Genomic DNA, 21,531 nt, shown 5'->3' with positions numbered 1-21,531 from the left:
TCCCTTTTCCCAATTTCATTTTCACACTCCTTTTTTTTTTTCTTTCTTTCTTTTTTCCTCTTCGTCTTTCTCTTCTATCACCTAATTTGCCTTTCTCTGGTGGTCACCTTTATTGGAGGTTATTAATATCGTGAATACATTCCTGTTCAGTGCCTTGTGAGTTGTACCTGGTAGTGCTGTATTTTGTGCCTTTAAATCAACCCAGGAGAGAGAGAACTACATAACCAGACACCCAGAGAAGAGAGACCATGGGGAGACAAAGAAGCAGCCCGCATATGAAAGAAAAGCAGGCATCACCAGAAAAGGAAGTAAACGAAATGGAGGCAAGCAACCTTCCAGAAAAAGAATTCAGAGAAATGGTCATAAGGTGGCTGAAAAGAATGGAAGACAAATTCGACAATATGAGCAAGAACCAAGAGGAAATGAAGAAGAACCAAGAAGAAATGAAAAATGACATCGCTGCTGTAAAGAACTCAATAGAAAGCATCAAGAGTAGACTAGAAGAAGCAGAGGACCGCATCAGTGAGCTAGAAGACAAGATGGAAAAAAATACCCAAGAAAAGCAACTTCTAGAAAAAAAAATTAAAAGGCAGGAGGAGAGTCTAAGGGAACTTTGGGACAACACGAAACAAAACAACATCCGCATAATAGGGGTTCCAGAAGGAAAGGAAGCTGAGCAAGGAATAGAAAACCTCTTTGAAGAAATAATGACAGAAAATTTCCCAGATATAGGGAAGAAAAAACCCACACAAATCCAAGAAGCTCACAGAGTCCCAAGCAAAATGAACCCCAAAAGACCGACGCCAAGGCACATTATAATTAAATTGGCAAACACCAACAACAAAGTAAGAATCTTAAAAGCGGCCAGAGAGAGACAGAAAGTTACATACAAAGGAACCCCCATCAGACTAGCAACTGATTTCTCAACAGAAACTCATCAGGCCAGAAGGGAATGGAATGAAATATACAAAGTCATGCAAAGGAAGGGGCTGAATCCAAGAATACTGTACCCAGCAAGGCTGTCAATCAAAATTGAAGGTGAAATCAGGAGCTTCACAGACAAAAAAGGACTAAGGGAATTTATTACCACCAAACCAGCAATGCAAGAAATGCTAAAGGGTCTACTGTAAAAAAAAAAAAAAAAAAAAAAAAAAAAAAAAAAGAAAGAAAGAAAGAAAGAAACAGGAAGCGAAGAAGTAACACAGGGGTAAAGAATAGGAATGGCGACAAATAAGTACCTATCAATAATAACTTTAAATGTAAATGGATTAAATGCCCCAATCAAAAGACATAGGGTAACAGATTGGATAAGAAAACACGACCCATATATCTGCTGTCTACAAGAAACCCACCTCAGAAAAAAAGACGCACACAGACTGAGGGTGAAGGGATGGAAAAAGGTTTTCCAGGCAAATGGAACTGAAAAAAAAGCTGGGGTAACAATACTTATTTCTGACAAATTAGATCTCAAACTGAAGGACATAACAAGAGATAAGGAAGGCCACTTCATAATACTAAAGGGAGCAATCCAACAAGAAGAAATAACTCTGGTAAACATATATGCACCCAATACAGGAGCACCCAAATACATAAAAAAACTCCTGGAAGATATCAAGGGAGACATTGACAGCAATACAATCATAGTAGGAGACTTTAATACCCCACTATCACCATTGGACAAATCCTCTAAACAAAACATCAGCAAAGAAACATCAATCCTAAATGACTCACTAGACCAGATGGAATTAATTGACATCTTCAGAACATTTCACCCCAAAGCCACAGAATATACATTCTTCTCAAGTGCACATGGGTCATTTTCAAAGATAGACCATATGTTGGGACATAGGCAAAGTCTCTTCAAATTCAAGAAGATAGAAATCATATCAAGCATCTTCTCAGACCACAGTGGCATAAAACTGGAAATCAACTACAATAAAAACAACCCAAAGAAATCAAACACATGGAGACTAAACAGCATGCTATTAAACCATGACTGGGTTACCAGAGAGATCAAAGAAGAAATAAAAAACATCATGACAACAAATGACAATGAAAACACTACAATCCAAAATCTATGGGACACAGCGAAAGCAGTCTTGAGAGGGAAGTTCATAGCTCTACAAGCCTACTGCAAAAAACAAGAAACAGGGGTAATAAATTACCTAACCCAACAACTCAAAGAGTTAGAAAAAGAGCAACAAGAAAAGCCCAGTGTAAACAGAAGGAAGGAAATAATAAAGATCAGAGCACAGATAAACGACATAGAGACCAAAGAAACAATACAAAAGATCAACAAAACCAAGAGCTGGTTCTTTGAAAGGATAAACAAGATTGATGAACCTCTAGCCAGGCTCACCAAGAAGCAAAGGGAGAGGACCCAAATAAACAAGATCAGAAATGAAAGAGGTGAAATAACAACAGATCCCTCCGAAATACAAAGGATTGTTAAAAAATACTACGAACAACTCTATTCCAACAAACTGGACAACCTGGAGGAAATGGACATATTCCTAGAAAAATATAACCTTCCAAAACTCAATCAGGAAGAATCTAAACAGCTCAACATGCCAGTAACTATGGAAGAAATTGAAGCAGTCATCAAAGAGCTTCCGGCAAACAAAAGCCCGGGGCCAGACGGCTTCACAGGAGAGTTCTACCAAACATTCAAGGAAGAACTAAAACCTATCCTCCTCAGACTATTCCAAAAAATTCAAGAGGAAGGAACACTTCCAAGCTCCTTCTATGAAGCCAGCATCACCCTAATACCAAAACCAGATAAAGACAACACAATGAAAGAGAATTATAGGCCAATATCCCTCATGAATGTAGATGCCAAAATCCTCAACAAAATTCTAGCAAATAGGATCCAGCAGTACATCAGAAAGATCATACACCATGACCAAGTAGGGTTTATCCCAGGAATGCAAGGATGGTTCAATATCCGCAAATCAATAAATGTGATACATCACATAAACAAATTGAGAGATAAAAATCACATAGTCATATCAATTGATGCAGAAAAAGCATTTGACAAAATCCAACACCCTTTCTTCATAAAAACTCTCAACAAGGTGGGAATAGAAGGATCATACCTCAACATAATAAAAGCTATATATGATAAACCCACAGCTAACATCATACTCAATGGGCAAAAACTAAAACCATTTCCCCTAAGAACAGGAACAAGACAGGGATGCCCACTCTCACCACTCCTGTTTGACATAGTACTGGAAGTATTAGCCACTGCAATTAGACAAGAAGAAGAAATAAAAGGCATCCAAATTGGAAAAGAAGAAGTAAAGCTGTCCTTATTTGCAGATGACATGATATTGTACATAAAAAACCCGAAAGACTCCATCAAAAAACTAACAGACTTAATAAATGAATTCGGCAATGTAGCAGGATACAAAATTAACACCAAGAAATCTATGGCATTTCTATACACCAACAATGAACTTACAGAAAGAGAGACTAAAAAAGCAATCCCATTTTCCATCGCACCAAAAAAATTAAGATACTTAGGAATAAACCTAACCAAGGAGGTAAAAGACCTATATGCGGAAAACTACAGGACACTGAAAAAAGAGATAGAGGAAGATGTAAACAGATGGAAGAACATACCATGTTCATGGATTGGTAGAATCAACATCAATAAAATGTCCATACTACCCAAAGCAATCTATAGATTCAATGCACTCCCCATTAAAATACCAACGGCGTATTTCACAGACCTAGAAAGAACTCTCCAAAAATTCATCTGGAATAAAAAAAGACCCCGAATAGCCACAGCAATCCTGAGAAAGAAGAATAAAGTAGGAGGGATCTCAATACCAGATTTCAAGCTGTATTACAAAGCCACTGTCATCAAAATAGCCTGGTACTGGCACAAGAACAGACATATAGATCAATGGAACAGAATAGAGAATCCAGATATCGACCCAAACCAATATGCGCATTTAATATTTGACAAAGGAGGCATGAGCATACAATGGAGTCAAGACAGTCTCTTTAATAAATGGTGTTGGGAAAATTGGACAGATACATGCAAAAAAATGAAACTAGATCACCAACTTACACCATACACAAAAATAAACTCAAAATGGGTACAGGACTTAAATATAAGACGGGAAACCATAAAAATACTAGAGGAATCCACAGGCAGCAAAATCTCAGACATATGCCAAAAGAACTTTTTCAGTGATACTGCCCCTAGGGCAATGGAAGCCAAACAGAAAATAAACAAATGGGACTACATCAAAATAAAAAGCTTTTGCACAGCAAAAGAAACCATCAACAAAACAACAAGAAACCCCACTGTATGGGAGAACATATTTGCAAATGGTATCACTGATAAAGGTTTAATTTCCAACATCTACGGGCAGCTTATACAACTTAATAAAAGGAAGATAAATGATCCAATAAAAAAATGGGCAACGGACCTAAATAGAATCTTTTCGAAAGAAGACAGAAGGAAGGCCAAGAGACACATGAAAACATGCTCAAAGTCACTAATTATCCGAGAGATGCAAATCAAAACAACAATGCGATACCATCTCACACCTGTCAGAATGGCTATCATCAACAAATCAACAAACGACAAGTGTTGGCGAGGATGCGGAGAAAAAGGAACCCTCGTGCACTGCTGGTGGGAATGCAGACTGGTGCAGCCACTGTGGAGAACAGTATGGAGTTTCCTCAAAAAACTGAAAATGGAACTCCCATTTGACCCAGTAATCCCACTCCTAGGAATATATCCTAAGAAACCAGAAACACCAATCAGAAAGGATATATGCACCCCTATGTTCATAGCAGCACAATTTACAATAGCTAAGATTTGGAAACAGCCTAGGTGCCCATCAGCAGATGACTGGATCAGAAAACTATGGTACATCTACACAATGGAATACTATGCTGCCGTAAAAAAGAAGGAATTACTACCATTTGTAGGCACTTGGATGGAATTAGAGAACATTATGCTAAGTGAAATAAGCCAGTCAATGAAAGAAAAATACCACATGATCCCACTCATTTGGGGATAATGAAAAACATTATAAACTGATGAACAAAAAGATAGTTACAGAGGCAGTAAAGCATCAAACAGACTGTCAAATTACAGTGGTAAGGTTAGGGAGAGGTGGGGGAAATAAGAGATCAACTGAAGGACTTATATGCATGTATATAAGAGTAACCAACGGATGCAAAACATTGGGGGGTGAGGGCATGTATGGGAGTGGGGTGGGGGTGGGGGTCAATGGTAAGATATGTACACATATAATACCTTAATAAAAATTTGAAAAAAAAATAAAATAAAATAAAGATAAAAAAAAATAAAGTTATTATTGATAGGTACTTGTTTGTAGCCATTTTTATTTTTTGTGCCTGTGTTCCTTCTTACCTTTTTATTTCTTCTTTTTATACCAGTCCCTTTAGCATTTCTTGCATTTCTGGCTTGGTAGTGATAAACTCCCTTAGCCTTTTTTTGTCTGTGAATCTCCTTATCCCCCTTCTATTTTGAATGATCGCATTCTGGATAGAGTATTCTTGGATTCAATTCCTTCCTTTGCATCACTTTGTAAATTTCCTTCCATTTTTTCTGGCCTGATGTGTTTCTGTTGAGAAATCATTTGATAATCTAATGGGAGCTCCCTTGTATGTAAATTTCTTTCTCTCTCCTGCAGCCTTTAAGATTCTCTCTTTGTCCTGAACATTTGTCATCTTAATTATGATGTGTCTTGGTGTGGGTCTTTTTGGGTTCATCTTGTTTGGGACTCTCTGTGCTTATGTGACTTTTTTCTTCCCCACATCAGGGAAGTTTTCTGACATTATTTCTTCAAATAGGTTTTCTAACCTTTGTTCCTCTTCCTGTTGTTCTGGCACCCCTATTATTCGTATATTACTTCATTTCATGTTGTCCCATAGCTCCCTTAGGGTTTCCTCCAGTCTTTTAATATTTTTCTCCTATTGCAGTTCACTTTGGGTGTGTTTTGCTTCCCTGTCTTCTAATTCACTAATTCGGTCCTCTGCTTCTCGTAGTCTACTGTTGAAACTTTCCATGGTGTTTTTTTATTGCAGCTATATCACTCTTCATTTCTTTTTGATTCTTATATAATTTATTGATTTTTCATCCATTTCTTCTTGATTCTTAATAATTTGTTGATTTTTTTCCTCCATCCGGTTTATGAACTGTATGACCCTTATTCTGAATTATTTTTCTGACATATTTCATGCCTCTGTTGTACTGTGCTTTCTTTCTGGTGATTCTTCCTTTTCGTTCCTTTGGGGGTTTCTTTGTCTACCCACTTTCGACCTCTCCAACGGATCTAGATATGTAGTTGTGCAGGGGCTGTTCCTTGGGTGGCAGTGGCTCCTCAGGCTGCGGTTGTTCCTCTGGTGGTCACAGCAGTGGCTGCTCCTCAGTTGGCAGCTGTTCCTCTGGTGGGTGCTGTTCATAGCAATGTTGGCTCCTCTGGCTGGTGTGCGGATGCTGCTTGCACAGCTTCTGCTCCTCAGACCGGAGTGTGCTGGTCACGAGTCTGCTGCTCCTTGGATGGGGACGAGCTGCTCGTGAGTCTGTTGCTCCTTTAATGGGGGCAGGTTGCTCGCAGAGCTGCTGCTCCTCGGGTGGGGAGAGCTGCTCACACAGCTGCTGCTCCTCATACCAGGGCAGGTAGCTTGCACATCTGCTGCTCCTTGGACGAGTGTAGGGTTTGGTCTACACACAGCTGCTGCTCCTCAGACTGGGATGGGCTGCACAGGGGTGCCTCTCCTAAGTTGTGGACGGGCTTCTCATGCAGCTGCTGCTCCTCAGCCACTCACACAGCTGCTTGTCCTTGGACAGGGGCAGGCCATGTGAGGCTGCTGCTCTTAATCCTGGGGTGGGCTGCTCACAGGGAAGCTGCTCCTTGGACAGGATTGGGCTGCTCACGTGTCTGCTGCTCATGTGGTCGCAGTGCCCTTGGCTAAAGTGTTGGGCCGGTCAGAGGGGAGTGCACTTCAGAACTCACAGGAGCCTGTGCCCGAGGTGGCTGGAGACTTGGTTGGGTGGGACCCCAACCGAGGTAGCAGGTCCTTGGCAGGGGTGGCTGTAGAGTCCCAGGTGTTATCTGAGGCCACCCTTGGTGGAGGTGAGGCTGGGCTCCCAGTTTCAGCAGCTCTCCCCTTCAAAGAGGTCTCTGAGCAAGAGCCATCATCCCAGTACTGTTTGCAATGGTAGCAGAGGCTGCCTAGTTAGGAGAGCCCAGTTTGCCTGCCCCTAAAGATCGTGCAGGATCTAACTGTGGCTCAAACATGTGCATGTGCACACACACACACACACACACACACACACACACATATACACACATCCCACATGACCACATATTTCTATTTTGCTCCCTAACTCACTCACACTCTCTCCATCACTGCTGCCTTTATCCTGCCTTTGTAGTTGGGTCTGGGGTGTTATTGACCCATTCGTAGATGGAGTTTCCTCTCCGGGTGTCTGGTTATATGGCTCGCTCTCTAGCACATTGGCCGGACAAGATAAAATTCTCCTCGACAAGACACAACACATATGGAACCAAACACGAATGTACTCACAACATCGATAACCCCAATATAAGTGACCTCCTGAGAAAAGAGAATTAGGGGTGAGAAAAGAGAGCACAAATGATATCAAAGAGAGAAAAAAAAGATATGAGAGAAAAGAAAAAGGAAGAAAAAGCAGAATATACAGTATGTATATGGGGAGAAAACACCACAGAACAAACAGATAAACAAAAAAAATGAAAACACCCAGAAAAGAGGGTGGGAGAAGAATCTGTAGAGGCTGAGGTTATATACAGAAGATAAGGTTAAGAATTGGATGAATATGGGGAGGACCTCAGTTCAGTATAGAGGAAGTAGAAATGGGATGAGTGAGTAAGAAGTAAGAGAATGAGAAGAAAATAATAATAATAATAATAATAAATTCACTAGGAGAAACCAAGATGGCGGCATAGGTAAGCACCTAAACTGCTGCATCGCACAACAATTTCAAAATTACAACTAAAAGACCGAACAGACATCATCCAGAACCACAGGAAGGCTGGCTGAGTGGAAATTCTACAACTAGAAGGAAAGAGGAAAGCTCACGGAGAATCAGAGGAGTGGCAAAGGGCTGAGGTACGGAGATGCGCGCAGAGAGGAAGAGCGACTGAGTGCCTGGCTGACTTTCTCTGGCAGGAGGGGGAAGGAAGCCCCCTACTGCACTGAAACCCAGTTCCGACTGCACTGAAACCCAGTTCCGGGCGAAACCCCATGGACCCAGGCTCATACAAGGGGAGTCTGGATTGTCAGGTACAGAGAAAGGCACACGGAGACTCGGAGACCCGGGGGAGCTGTGGCAGGTCTGGAGGCACGAGCGCGTGCACGCGAGTGCTCACAGAGAAAGCTGAATGCAGAGGTTGCCACAGGCATTCCCTAGCAGAAGGGAGTCAGAAGCTCCTGACTGCACTGAACCCTAGTTCCAACTGCACTGAATCCCAGTTCTGGGTGAGCCCCTGGGGACCCACACTCTTACAGGGGGAATCTGGACTGTCAGGTGGAAACTCAGGGGAGTCACGGAAGACAGAGGTCTGGAGGCGCGCGCACGCAAGTGCAAGGCTGACAGGAAGCCAAGACTGTCTGCTCCGCCCTGAGACTCCACCCCATCCAAGCTGAGCACAGAGGCTTTTGCAATTTTGCAAGTCTAATCCTATAAGGCTGTCTCCAGCACCGAACTTCTCCCAGCATAGACACAGCTGATCCTAACAGCCAACTGGCCTGGAGGTCTATTCCTCCCAGTGATACCAACAACAATCAAGACTTAACTACAACAAGGCTGTACACACAGTCCACAAAGGGGTGCACCAAGAGTGTCCACCTCAGGTTAACTGGGGAGGCCGACCCACTGGGCCATGTAGGACACCTAGCACACAAAGCTACCCTACCAACTCAGGGAAGCAGTGAAAAATGGGGAGATGAAGAAACAGATCACAAACGAAATAAATGGAGGAAAACAAACAACTGGATATAGAATTCAAAACCACGGTTATAAGGCTTTTCAAGAATATCCTAGAAAAGGCCAATAAATTTAGCAAGACTCTCAAGAATATGAAAAAGGACCAACTAGAAATTAAACATACACTGACTGAAATAAAAAATATTATACAGAGACCCAACAGCAGACTAGAGGAACGCAAGAATCAAGTCAAAGATTTTAAAAACAAAGAAGCAAAAAACACTCAACTGGAAAAGCAAAAAGCAAAAAGAATTCAAAAAGTTGAAGATAGTGTAAGAAGCCTCTGGGACAACTTCAAGTGTACCAACATCAGAATTATGGGGGTGCCAGAAGAAGAGAGAGAGCAAGATACTGAAAACCTATTTGAAGAAATAATGACTGAAAATTTCCCCTACCTGGTGAAAGAAATAGACTTACAAGTCCAGGAAGCGCACAGAACACCAAACAAGAGGAATCCAAAGAGGACCACACCAAGACACATCATAATTAAAATGCCAAGGGCAAAAGACAAAGAGAGAATATTAAAAGCAGCAAGAGGAAAACAGTTAATTACCTACAAGGGAGCACCCATATGATTGTCAGCTGATTTCTCAACAGAAACTATGCAGGACAGAAGGGAGTGGCAAGAAATATTCAAAGTGATGAAAAGCAAGAACCTACAACCAAGATTACTCTACCCAGCAAAGTTATCATTCAGAATGGAAGGTCAGATAAATAGCTTCACAGATAAGAAAAAGCTAAAGGAGTTCATCACCACCAAACCAGTATTATATGAAATGCTGAAAGGTATTCTTTAAGGAGAGAAAGAAGAAAAAAGTAAAGATAAAAATTATGAACAACAAATACATATCTATCAACAAGTGAACCTAAAAATCAAGTGAATTAAAAATCTGAGGAACAAAATAAACTTGTGAATATAATAGAATCAGGGGCATAGAAAGGGAGTGGACTGATAATTCTCAGGGAGAAAGGGTATGGGGGGTGCAGGAAGAGACTGGACAAAAATCGTACACTTATGGATGAGGACAGTGGGGGAGAGGTAAGGGCAGAGGGTGGGGTGGGAACCAGGTGGAGGGGAGCTATGGGGGTAAAAAGGAGAAACAATTGTAATAATCTGAACAATAAAGATTTATTAAATTAAAAAAATAACAAATTCACATAAAAATTGATTTAAAATGGTATAAAAATAAAAAATAGCAAATAAAATAAAATGAAATGATGGAAAAATAATGCGAAAAGAAATAGAAAATAAAGCAAGAAAAATATGGAAAATAAAGAAAAAAAGAAAAAAAAGAAATAACAAAATAATAATAAAATAAAAATGAAAAAGTGAAGTGTTGTTCCTTTTACTGACTTAAGATCACAGTCTTCTGTACTGTCTGTGGTTTCTATTTCCTGTTGCTGGGACTGAAGGCCTCTCTTTAGGTGAGTCCCTTTGGACTCTCAGGGACTATTCAGATTTTTTGTTAATCTTTTGTACCAAATAGGATGTATTCTGGGTGGGTTGTATTGCTTGCCTTGAGACTGGAGGGAGGGGCTATCTCTTCAGGAGAAAATGGCTGCCCAGGTCTCAGGCTCAGGTATTACTCAGTGCCAGTCTCACTGCAACTTCTCCTGGCCCCTCTCCTCTCCCCAGCCTCTCCCCAGACTCCACAAGTCCGCACCTTCTCCTGCACCCCAGCCTAGTTTATATACGAAAGGTCCTATGAACTAGGTTTAGTGAAGAAAAGCACAGGCCACAGAGAGGGGAAAGACTGCGCCTCTGTGAGCTTCTCTCCTGCTGGCACTGTGCGGTCTGGTCAGCCCTTCAGGATGCCCACTTTGGGCTCAGTCTTTCATGTCTGTGGACCCAGATCTAGAATCCCCTGCCACCCGCAATCCCGCAGACCTCCTTTCCACAATCAAACGCTGTGCCTGTCCCAAGGAACTCAGCTCTGTGCCGTGTGGTTTCCCTCTGAACCTCTGGGCTCAGAGGTCTGGCAGATCTCTCCTGCCCAGATCCTTGATTTTACCTTTCTCCAGGGGTCCTCTGCCCTTCTGACTGCAAATTGTCTCACCAGCTGAGTTTCCTTTGCCAATTCAGGGTGGGTGTTATTTGTTTCAGCTGCTCATTCTATTTGCTCCGGGACAAGGCTGGGGACATGTCTGTCTATTCTGCTGCCATTTTGTCCTCCTCTGAGGACAACATATTTAGTTTTATTTCAATCAAATCACATTTACTTTTCCAACTGCTGCAAAATGCTTCTACAACTTGCTATTACAGATCAACTTTTAAAATGTTTCTTCTGGCATTACAGCAAGCCTTTTTTTTTTTTTTTTTTTTCAAACAGAGAAATATTCCCAAATTCTTCCTCAAGTAAAAATAACTCCATTCCAGTAAATGGTAATACATAAAATTACAGTAAACCAGACATTTAAAAGGACAGCCAAGAAGTCTTCCAACAGTTTATTAGAAATAATGTAGACATTTTAAAAAAGCCCCACTATCATGAACATAAATTAACATTTTCAGCCCTGATACAAGCTGGATCAAAAAATGAAATAAAAATTCCAATAGTGTATTAATTTTTCACTCATTTGTCATACTGACAGTGCAAAAACAAATTTGGTCTAAATGTACAGACTCTCAAGCCACAATGTACAATCTATTTCTTTGTCCTCATGCTAAGATATGTAAAAGTTTGAGGATCAAACAGTACATAGGTTTCAAAAATCATCTAAGTTAGGGCACTTACTAGTTTTAGCCAATATATATTTGGAACACTGACAAGTGATCACTTATGCAACAATAATGTGAAACAAATAAAAAAAAATCTTTAGTGGAAAAATCCTGAAGAATATACCAGAGAAACAACAGTTTACCAGTTAAAGTTATCAACCAGTTTGTTTCAGCCAGGTTGAGTCCATCTTCTAAAATGTAAAACTTAGTTATCTTTTCATAATCCAAGAGCTTCCTATCATGTCAGTATCTATGTTATGGAGTAAGGGAGACTTAGATGAAAAGTTTTTATTTATCACAACTGCTCTATCAATTTCCTAGGACCTCAATAGCCTCATGGACGTTTGGAAAATGTTCATACACAAGGTTATTACCTTAGCTGACTTAAAATTGCCCATACAATGGTACATATCAATCCTTAGTGAAGGCTTTAAGAAAACAAACAGGTTTAAAAATGGATTAAAGGAGGCAAGTGCAGCATCTTCCTTTAGAGCTATCAACTCAGGAATTCTCTCCCACCCTGCCCTGCACCAACCCCATGCCTTCACCACCCTATAGTCTGTGTTCACGGTTTATGTATATACACATATGAGTTAATTGGTTAATCTCCGCCCCCCTTGCCTTCCCTCTGAGGTTTGACAGTCTGTTCCATGTTTCTATATCTCTGGGTCTATTTTTGTTCATCAGTTTATGTTGTTCATTAGATTCACATATGAGTGAGATCATATTATACTTATCTTTCTCTGACTGGATTATTTCACTTAGCATAATGCTCTCCAGGTCCATCCATGCTGTTGCAAAAGGTAAGAGTTCTTTCTTTTTTACAGCAGCATAGTATTCCATTGTGTAGATGTACCACAGTTTTTAATCCACTTATCTGCTGATGGGCACTTAGGCTGTTTCCAAATCTTAGCTATTGTGAATTGCACTGCTATGAACATAGGGGTGCATATGTTCTTTCTGATTGGTGTTTTGTATTTCTTAGGATATATTCCTAGAAGTAGGATCACTGCGTCAATGGGAATTCCATTTTTAATTTTTTGAGGAAACGTCATACTATTTTCCATAGAGGCTGCACCAGTCTGCATTCCCACCAGCAGTGTACGAGGGTTCCCTTTTCTCCACAACCTTGCTAACATTTGTCATTTGTTGATAGCCATTCTGACAGGTGTGAGGTGGCACCTCGTTGTCGTTTTGATTGGCATCTCTTGGATGATTAGTGACTTTGAGCATTTTTTCATATGCCTTTTGTCCTTCTGTATGTCCGTTTTGGAGAAGTGTCTATTTTCATATTTTTTAATTGGATTGTTTATCTTCTTTTTTTAAAGTTGTATGAGTTCCCTGTAAATCTTGGAGGTTAACCCATTATCAGATGTATCATTGCCAAATATGTTCTCCCATGCAGTGGGATCTCTTTTTATTTTGTTGATGGTTTCTTTTGCTGTGCAGAAGCTTTTCATTTTCATGTAGACCCATTTGTTTATTTTCTCCTTAGTTTCCATTGTCCTAGGGAGATGTATCTGTAAACATTGCCAGGAGAGATGCCTGCAACTTTGCTGCCAATGGTTTCTTCTAGGATTTTTATGGATTCACATCTAACATATTGAGTCTTGTCTTAGAATATGCTGTATCCTGCAAAATATTTCTTGAGTGCTTGGGACAAAGAGTATTCCACTATTTTGAGTGAGGTATTCTATAGATTTTTGTTAGTTCTAGTTTGTTTATAGTTTTAGTAAGTCTTCTACTTTTTTGTTGCTATTCTTGGTAGTTTACCCATTATCAAAAGTGGGAATCGAGGTCTCTAATTATTATTTCTGACTTATCTATATCATTCTTCAAGTCTGTCAGTTTTTGTTACATGTATTTGAGGCTCTATGGTTCTGTACATGTACATTTATAATGTTATATCTTCCTGATGGTTTGAACATTTAATCATTATAAAATGCTCCTCTTTAGCCTCTATAAGAGTTTTTGTCATTTTTGCATTATATAACTTTTGTTTTATCTTTTAATTAAATTTATTGGGGTGACATTGGCTAATAAGATTATACAGGGCCAGCCCCTGGAGGGACCTCAGAGGTCGAAGGTTTTGGCCCACCAGAGCCCCTAGCCACCCTCTTCCCTGTCCCCTGCCCCCTGCCCCGGCAATGCCCAGCCTGCCTCTCGCCCACTCCTACTGCTCTGTGATGGATCGCCTGTTCCCTGGGCACAGTGCACAGCAGTATTGATCCTTGGATTCAGCGGTTGGCTGAAATGCACCATACCTGCTTTCATCCTTCGCTCTGGAAAGTTGTGAATTGCTCATGACTATAGGGAGAAGGATGGCACATGGGACTCCTTCTCAAGAGAAAGTTACAATAACCGTGGATGAATGCAGTTCTAACCCCACCCAGGCATTCATTCACTACAACATCTACCAGAGCAGATTCCAGCTGTCACATGTACATATAGTTGACCCCATCCCATATGACACTCCAAAATCAGGGGCCACACACAGTTTGTCTGCATCTCAGATATACCTGCCATATGAATATAAAGTAGTGATTGCTGGGAATCGTGAACTGACATTTGGTAAGGAATTCATGGCAGACCTCATTAAACAAGAGTACTACCATTTCCCCTCTATGTCCAAATTGAAACTAGAGGACTTTGACAACGTTCATTCTCTCCTGACAAACTATTTACTTATGAGACTCGCAGGTAGCAGTGAAGTCCCCGTGGTTTAATGAAAGGGGCTTTAACTTACCCAGAGGTCAGTTTCTGCTGGACAAATGGAACCTCATCCATGAGGGCATCGACATTTTCAAGATGCACTGACCTCCTCTAGGTTTTCGAGACTGGGTTCCAAAGGTGCTTCAGAGAGTGGGCTGTGTGGAGCCTTTAAACACAGTCCAGAGGCGAGTTCAACTCAAGCTGGACGTGCTTGGTTGAATTCACGTAGGTTAAGGCATCATGACCAACAGTTGCACAATGTACATTAATGCCTGAGCGTGCAGAGTCAGACCAACCCTCCAATTATATTTGACCTTCCAAACCCACAGGGTTCCTGAAGCTCTGAATGCCCAATTGGAATGTGAGGGAAGGTCTGTAAACTTCCATTTTTTCTAATTATAAATTTACATTCTCTGACTTGTTTATTTCCAAATCCTGTGAGCCCTTTCTGTAAATCGCTGGAACAACAACAACAAAATGATGATGGAGGCTGTGCTTCTTCTTTATTATTATTAACTAGAGGCCTGTTTCACGAAGATTCATGCAAGAATAAGCCTTCCTTCCCTGGCTTCGCTCCCGGCTGCCTGGGAGCCTGCAGTCTTCGCTCCCGGCCGAAGCGCTGCTCCTGTAACTCCCTCGCCCCCCGCCCTCCCCCTCATAGCAGGCATCCTGCCCAGACGCTCTGCACCTGTGTATGCAAATTAACCCGCCATATTTGTTTGGTTAATTTGCATACTCACTCCTGATTGGCTGATGGGTGTCACAGAGGTACAGCCAATTTGCATATTTCTCTTTTATTAGTGTAGATAGTCTTATTAGTGTTATTTAAATAGGGTATCCATTTGAAATCAGAGGAGCATTGTGAATTTTTAAAATGACTTCTATTTTCTCAAAGGCCATGCCATTGTAAGTTGTTAGTGTTTTCCAAAGGAGAGCCAAGCTTTCTTTTTTAAAGAAACGTATGCATAATCCATGGACACAGACAATAGTGAAGGCCTGGGGTGGGGGTCGGAGGCTGAATAGAAGAGGCCAATGGTGGGGGGAGAGGGACATATATCTAATACTTTCAACAATAAAGATTTTAAAAATGAAGTAAAAGTCCTATTTTAATATGCTTTAGGATGGAACAAAAAGAAAACAGGTAAGCAGTGTTTTAAAAACCAACCAGATTTGCACTACTCTTTAAGAGTATTGTTTGAACAGTTTTATTTTTTTGATGTTTTGTTATTGTTGTTTTCTTGGTCATGCTTTTTTTCTGCAGATGGGGCCCAGATTCATAGGAGTCTTTTCAACGAAAGTCAGCTTGGTAATAGACTTCCCCTCACATTCTCACTGTAAGGAAAGTTGAATCAATGGAAGAAAATGGCCCTCCTTTAAAGGATGGCTTAGCTAGTGAGATCCATACTCTGGTTATACAAGGTCTCATTGTTTGTTTATTTTAAATTATTTTAGATTTAAAAATATGGAAATGGAATCTGTCAAGAGCAGGTATTTCATGAAGTAAAAAAATGAGTGTGTAGACTCCTTTTTTTTTTTTTAAATATATTTTATTGATTTTTTTACAGAGAGGAAGGGAGAGGGAGAGAGAGTTAGAAACATCGATGAGAGAGAAACATCGATCAGCTGCCTCCTGCACACCTCCCACTGGGGACGTGCCCGCAACCAAGGTACATGCCCTTGACCGGAATCGAACCCGGGACCCTTCAGTCTACAGGCTGACGCTCTATCCACTGAGCCAAACCGGTTTTGGCTAGACTCCTTTTTAATATTGATGTGTGTGTGTGTGTGTGTGTGTGTGTATTTTCAAAATGTATTTTATTGATTTTTTACAGAGAGCAAGGGAGAAGGATAGAGAGTTAGAAACATCGATCAGCTTCCTCCTGCACGCCTCCTTCTGGGGATGTGCCCACAACCAAGGTACATGCCCTTGACTGGAATCAAACCTGGGACCTTTCAGTCGGCAGGCTGATGCTTTATCCACTGAGCAAAACCAGTTAGGGCTATATATGTATTTTTTTGTGCATTATGACTAAGTTAGGTGTTTACTATTGCCAAGGACGGTACAGCAGCAAGGGGATGCTGTATAGCAGGGTATCTGAAGACCAAAGGAGCTCACACATTTTCTCAGAACTCAAGGTCTTTCAAAGCTTGAGTCAAATCTAGATATAATAATAGTTACAGGCATGTATAGAATTAAATGGATGCAATGGATGTTAACTAAAATAAGTCTCAGTTGTCCTTTATATTTAAACTAGAGGCCTGGTGCACAAAATCCGTGCACTTGGGGGGGTCCCTTAGCCCACCCTGCCCCCTCTCACAGTCTGGGAGCCCTCAGGGGATGTCTTACTGATGGCTTAGGCCTGCAAGCCGTCAGTAGGCCTCCCTCTGCAGGAGGCAATCTGGCTGATCAGGGGAAGGCACTGCCCCCATCACCCAGCTGCTGCTGCCACTGCTGCCCGCCGCAGCAGCCAAGGTGTTTTCATCAACATAGACTCCAGTCCCTTCACCACAAAAAAATGATAACTTTTTTTAGGCATTTTCAAGATGTCTCTTTCATAGGATATGACATTTATTTATTTATTTATTTATTTATTTATTTATTTATTTATTTTATCCTCACATGAGGATATTTTTCTATTGATTTTTAGAGAGCGTGGAAGAGAGAGGGAAAGACAGAGAGAAACATCAATGTGAGAGGGACACTGCAATTGGTTGACTCTTGCATGAGCCCTGACCTGGGCTCCGGCCAGGGAGGAACCTGCAACCTAGGTATATGCCTTTGACCAGAATCAAACCCGGACCCTGCGGTCAGAAGGCCAACGCTCTGTCCACTGAGCCAAACCTGCTAGGGCAGGATATGACATTTCTTAGCCCCTCCAGCAGCCAACCTTTATTTTTCCTCCAGGAGTGAGGTGGAAAAACCCTGATCACCTTCTTGGATTCTTATTAGGCAAGTTACCAAGAACACTGCTAGTAGCATACAGGGAGCTTAGCCAATGAGCGGTCAGAAAAGGTGTTTCCTCTACAGCTCATGTGCAGAGGCAGGACTGCTAGTGAAGGCCTGCCCTTGGCCACGAGTGGGCCCTTTCCCTCTCCCTTTCCCTCTACCTCTCCCTCTCCCTTTGGTCCACTCTCTCTAAAAAACAGTGAAAAAATATTTTCTGGTGAGTATTAAAAAAACAAAACAAAACACAGAATAACAAGCCTCCTCCTTGGAGATGCTGAATATGTAAGCCTGAAAGAGAGAATTCTTGGCTCTGTGAAGATCCCTACATGAATTTTATTAACAACTAGTGGCCTGGTGCATGAAATTCGTGCACATTGAAAGGGAATTAATTAGAGGAAATATTTTAATATTGCTATTTGCCCTTTCTCTATAATAAAAGAGTGAGAGATAAAAGGAAATGAGTAAAATGTATATGAAAATAATACATAATTTTATTAATAAATAAACAATAGCCCTAACTGGTTTGGCTAAGCAGATAGAGCATTGGCCTGTGGGTTCAAGGGTCCCAGGTTCGATTCTGGTCAAGGGCATGTACCTTGGTTGCAGGCACAACCACAGTGGGAAGTGTGCAGGAGGCAGCTGATCGATGTTTCTCTCACATCGATGTTTCTAACTCCCTATCCCTCTCCCTTCCTCTCTGTAAAAAAATCAATAAAATATATTTAATAAATAAATAAACAATAACAAAATGATATAACAACAACAAACTCATGATATAAAAACAACATTGATCATGTAAGGAAAAATATCCTATAAGTAAATTACATCTAGAAAATTTTTACTTTACAAAATTAATTTTCATTTGTAATGCTAACAGCGAGACACCCATGAAAAACACACATGATGTCTAAATAAGACAAAGGAAAATCGTTTGGGCAAAAATAAAAAGGATCCCAAATCAATTATATAGAAAAGATTCCTTTATTAACTTTTGGTCGAGAATATGTTTGTATATTTTCAGAAAACAACTCCAAGACCATGTGGATTCCTGCGACAGAGAGGAATTGACAGGTCTGCTCCAACCACAAAGACAAGAGGAGAAACAGTCCAGAGATGGGAGACGCTGACGACGCCTTGCCACGCTAGCAGTCAGAAGCTGTGCGTCTCAGCAGCTTGCCTAGGACCAATCCAGAGAGGGTCGGACCTGCATTGCCACCATGTGCCCACCATCCAGATATCATTGCTGACATGTACACTTAAGGAACTGTTTGACATTGAAACGGGGACTCAGAACTGTTGGACATTGAAATTGGGACTCAAACATTTTTTGTTATTATACATTTATTTCTAGTCTGCAGAGGCAAGATTTTTTAAAGGAAATAAATGGGGAAAAATAGATACAGAGGCAAAAAAGCATTGAACAGACTGTCAAACTACAGCGGGAAGGCAGAGGAGGTTTTGAGTTGGGGCTGTAAGAGATCAACTGAAGGACTTGTACGCATGCATATAAGCATAACCAATGGATAAAAGACACTGGGGTGGGCAGGTAAAGGCATGTACTGGGGGGAAGGGGAGGCTGGGGGGAGGTCAATGGGGAAAAAAAAGAGACATATGTACTACTATTTGTAATACTTCAAACAATTAAAAAAATAAATAAATTATAAAAAAACATTGATGCAAATAATGACTGATAAAGTGATTAAACTTATTCTAATATCTCCCTGTATACCACATTAAGAGTGAAAACACTTTCAGAGTGCTTGACTAATTTCCCTTGGGATAAAGTATTTACAACTTTAACTTTAATGTTACATGCTCTTCAAACTTGAGAGAAAGCAACATATAACTGACCATGTGCGAAAATGGGTTCAGGTAGAAATATTCTTACTCTGTCTAGCATTTGTCCTTGTGATTTATTAATAGTCATTGCAAATGCTGGCATCCTGGGAAACTGTCATCGAATTAATTTAAATGGGAGGCCAATGTCAAATGGGGACAAACCAGTTCTTGGAATCAGAACAACCTCTCCCTCTGCAGATCCTGTTAATACTTCAGCTTCGATAATGTTAGGTCATAATCCTTTGATAATAAATATAGTACCATTACAAAGACCCCATTTACTATTAAGATTTCTCAATAGCATGATGATTGGACCTACTTTCAATTTTAATTTATGACACAGCATTCCTGAAGGAGTAATACTATTAAGAAATTCGATGGGAAAATTTTCCTTTTCAGCATCATCTGTTGAGTCAATAGAATCATCACTCAAATATGTGTGAAAATCTCCATCAAGTATATCCAAAATTTCTTCATTTAATTTTTGAACATGCTCGTTTTTTGGACAAATAATTGCACATTTAGATATATTTTTAATATTATCTATAAATATACTATTTTCAAAGGTGGCTTCAATAATAGTTCCGTTACAAATCATTTCATGGGGGATTTCAATAATATCCATTCCTAAATGAAAACTGCTATCAAGTTTGCCATCTCCAATTTTTACTAACCATTCACTATAAGAAGAATCCTCTGATCTCATATTTGTTTTAAGAGACAACTTTCTGAAACATCCCCAAACATCACAGTACTTTAAACTCATTTGTACTATGGCTGATCACATAGCATGCGGTACAATACTGAGACACTGTCGAAAATACCCTCCGAGAAGGAGAACTTTCCCACCAAATGCAACATTCAAATTTGTAATTTTTCTTAGTAATCTGTCTATGGTGTTTATAGCATGACTGGATGCCATGGTGCATTCATCAATAATAAGAAGTTGGGCCTTTTTAATGGTTTTAGCAACTTTGCTCTTTATAGCTAGTCTAGAAATTGAAGTTTCATTTAATGGAATTGGTAATTTATATTGGGAATGAAAGGTTCTTCCACCAAGAAGTAAATTTGCAGCAATTCCTGTAGATACTCTGGGTAAAACAGTACCACCACGACCTCTAATATAATATATCTTTATACAGATATGTTTTTCCACCACCACCTGGACCATCCAAGAAAAAGCATTTGGGGTGTACAGTTTGATCTTCAATGGCTGAAGTTATAGTCTGAAAGGCTGCCAACTGTTCATCATTCAGAGAATTGATCAAAACCTCTGCCTGTTGTTGCTTGTACAATTCATCACATGTATTTGCATTCATTAATAAAGGATAGTCTGGAAGTTTGAAATGTGAACACTTCATTCCATGCAATGTGAATACCTCCTGAATTTCGTTAAGGGCATGCATTTCACAGTTCACACAGGCACCTTCTCTTCAGTGCAGTTTCCAACAGAAATCTTCAATAAAATGAGATTTATTCTCATCCCATAATTTTTCTGCAGCAGAAGGCCATCCAAACACACATATGTATGCAAAAAGTTGCCGTAGTTGTTTGAGCATATTAAGGATAATTGCATCATCAATCATATCTTTCCAGATAGTGTCGTCAAGTAATAATCCTCGGTGTTTAGCAGCTTCATGAAATGTATCATAACTTACACCTCCTACAGTTCGCAGATCCTCAAAACTTATCACACCTTTTATATGCAGAAGCAAAAGTCAAAGGTAATACCGTTCTGGTTCTTTAAAGCTCACAGTGAACAGTCTACCTAATACTTTATTCCCACCCTTTCGGTGTTTTGTCCACAAAGAATTATTAAACACATAATGCTGTGGAATCTCCCAATAATAATAATTACATGCATCAGAGTCTTCTCTATTCAGTAAGAACCAAGCCATCAAAGTTGAGTTATGTCTTTTAGCCCTATCTAAAACTTCAGCAAAATCATCGACATGAAAATACAAATTCTGATCATTTGGCAAATGAACAGCTAATCTTATGATTGCATGAGATTGGTCATGCATTCGCATTCCAAAAAGTCTCCAAACAGCCTCAGGAGCGCTCACATACCTGGAGTCAATGAAGTCCTGTGCTTCGTCATGATTGATAATATTTTTTCAGAAATTTGAATATTTGCACAATCATGTCCTTTATAGATGTATTTAAATAGATATTTGACACTTCTAATTGATGCACAGACTTCAACATTTATATGACAGTTATATTTGAGGCACAAATACGGGTTATAAGGGACAATCCAAGTATTATCGACAATTTTATTTCCAATAGAAA

General features: G+C 40.2%; 1 pseudogene across 1 annotated transcript; it reads left to right on the top strand.

Annotated features, from left to right (window-relative positions):
- Positions 1–14,062: 14,062 nt before the first annotated feature.
- On the top strand, positions 14,063–14,791 carry LOC308239922 (metallophosphoesterase MPPED2-like; annotated as a pseudogene). Its single transcript has one exon. The product of its transcript is annotated as a metallophosphoesterase MPPED2-like (transcript).
- Positions 14,792–21,531: the final 6,740 nt, after the last annotated feature.

This window comes from Plecotus auritus, assembly GCF_963455305.1.
Source record: "Plecotus auritus genome assembly, chromosome: X".
In the NCBI taxonomy this organism is placed as follows: domain Eukaryota; kingdom Metazoa; phylum Chordata; class Mammalia; order Chiroptera; family Vespertilionidae; genus Plecotus; species Plecotus auritus.
This window is presented reverse-complemented; position numbering and strand designations above follow the sequence as displayed.